This window comes from Arachis ipaensis, chromosome B05 (genome assembly GCF_000816755.2).
Source record: "Arachis ipaensis cultivar K30076 chromosome B05, Araip1.1, whole genome shotgun sequence".
NCBI lineage: Eukaryota > Viridiplantae > Streptophyta > Magnoliopsida > Fabales > Fabaceae > Arachis > Arachis ipaensis.
In genome coordinates this window covers 21,162,796-21,165,572 of record NC_029789.2, presented here as the reverse complement: position 1 = coordinate 21,165,572, position 2,777 = coordinate 21,162,796, and positions in this window count along the sequence as shown.

Here is a 2,777-nt window from a genome sequence, read left to right as displayed (position 1 = left end):
ATCACCAGCTGGCCACATCATTCGCGGTACAGTGTCAGAACGGAATAAAACGTGACACCTGTATAATTTTATAAGGGAGACACACTTTAATGGAGCATATGATTTATGTGTACACCCAACTCATTAAGTAATTTGTATGTAATTTTATTCACCTTAGTAATCTTTTATCTTTATATTTGTCTATTTTTTCCATTCTTTTATCAGTTTATGCCATCAGTCAACGGCATCCCTAAACGGAACGCATTAAAGCGGCCTTCCTACATGTACTTCAGTACTCCTAGTAGGGGTGTACATGGTCGGATGAAACTGGATTTAACGTGACCTAGACCCGGCCCGAAATATGTACCGGGCCCATTTATGAGACCCGAATTCGACCATAGACCCGATGAAATCTATACCCTTTCGGGTCACGACTATACTGGGTGAAAACCGGGCCATTCACATTACCTTACCTATTCTAAAATTAAAACATAACCACAATCAATACAAACAACACAATCAATACAAACAACACAAAATTAAAGTCTTATGAATTCTAAATATAAAATATTAACTTAGTCTTATAATAACTAAACAAATCAAAATATTAAAGTTTACAAAACAATAATTCCACATGAATAACCATCATCCATCCATAGCCATTAATGTTGTCAACTTGTTCCTTGTGATGTGGATGAATTAGTGAAACCTACAAAACATATAAAGTTACTCATTTTTCATATAAAAGATTATTACTTGAAATAAATAAGTTACAAAAAATAAAAATATCATAAATGTACCTTCAACAATCTTCTGACTACTATCAAATAAATCAAACTCTTGATCTCTATCTCTTTGTTTAGAAGGGCACAACCAACTTTGAGTGCATATCAAAGCTTCAGCCATTAATGGTGACAAAGAGCTACGGAAGACATCAACCACACGTCCACCAGTGCTAAAGCATGATTCAGAAGCAACAGTTGAAACTGGAATACCTAAGATGTCACGGGCTATGAGAGAAAGAATTCTGTATTTTGAAGCATTCACTTTCTACCAAGCCAATATATCAAAGTTCTCATCTTCCACAGTATCCTCGGCCAAATATCTCTCCACATCTGACTTGCTATCTGCATTAGCCTTCTCTCTTTTTTGTTTTTTCCACATATTAACTCTATTTTCATAAACGCCATTGGCACCAGCTGAGACTTTAATATTGTCATAAAAAATATCTCTAGATGAATCTTCACCATCATCCCTCCCTTTATCATCGGCAACCTATTTTTCATAAAACTTATGCAACGTGTCTAATGTGAGTTTAACAAAACCAGTCATGCTAGTAGACACTTTCGTATCATAAACATCCTCCAAACACTAACAGAGATAATCTAGTTTGTACCGAGGATCCAATACAACAGCAACAAGTAACAATGGATTAAATTTGTCAACCGGTCCCCAATATTTATCATATTTATGTTTCATGCCATGCTTCCTAACAATTCAGAATGATTTTGTCTCCAAGATGTTAATTGAGAAGCAACAGATGCAATTTCATGAAAATATTTGTTCGATGTAACATGCAAAGAAGATGAGAAACTCAAAGTTATCTCATAGAATATTCTCAAAAAGTCAATAAATAATCTAGCATGTTGCCAATCAAGTGGTGTTAGTGGACCAACTTTCTTTTTCCCCCACTGTCCTCTCCAAACCATCTAAGAAAATCAGGTTCTTGATCATAAAGTCTATCAAAAGTTTTTTCAAATTTCTCGGCATGTTCCAACATTAGATAGGTAGAATTCCACCTAGTTGGAACATCCAAGCACACAAGACTTTTAGATTCAATTAACTCGGCCTCAATGCATTCTTTAAATTTTTTAGTCCTTTGAGGAGAAGACCTACATACCTGACAGCATTTCTAATGCTTTCAATTGAAGTTTGTTGCTCTTTAATTCCCTCGTTCACTATCAAATTAAGAACATGAGCACAGTATCTCACTTGCATATACTTTCCTCCACACACCAACCCACCTCTTGCACCTAATTTCCTTTGAAGATAAGTAATAGCTCCATCATTCGAACTTGCATTATCTACTGTGATTGTGAAAACTTTTTCAATTCCCACTCTCTCAAGCATTTCTCGATTTCTCTTCCTACCGTATCACCTTTGTGGTTCTCAATTTGACAGAAATTTATAATCCTTTTTTGTAACTTCCATTCGTCATCAACAAAATGTGCAGTCAAGGTCATATAATTATAATTTTGATTTGATGTCCAGCAATCAGTTGTCAAACAAACCCGAGCACATGACTTTGTCAACCATTCTTTTAGCTTTTTCTTCTCATCTAAATACAGTTGAAAGCAATCTCTTGAGATTGTCCACCTAGATGGTACCGTAAATCTTGGTTCAAAACGATTTAACATCTTGCGAAACCTAACTCCCTCAACAACTTTAAATGGCATTTCATCTAGTACAACAAACTCAACTACAGACTTCTTACAATCTTCCAAGTTATAATCCTTAAAGGCTTTGCATAGATCCTCTTCTTCCTCAATTTTGGGCATATAGCCATGAAGTGTCCCCTTCTTCCCCGCTTTAGTAAATATCCACTTATGAGCACTCTTTAAGTGCTTATTTAGAGAATTTGTTCCATATTTAGTAGGATGACAACTGTATTTTTTCTGACAATGATTACATTTGGCCTCGTGCTTTTCCTTTGTCTCAGTCAACGGAAGTTCAGTAAAATGCTGCCAAACATAAGATTTCTTTCCCCTACGAGGAGCTTTTGGATTCTCATTGTTTGT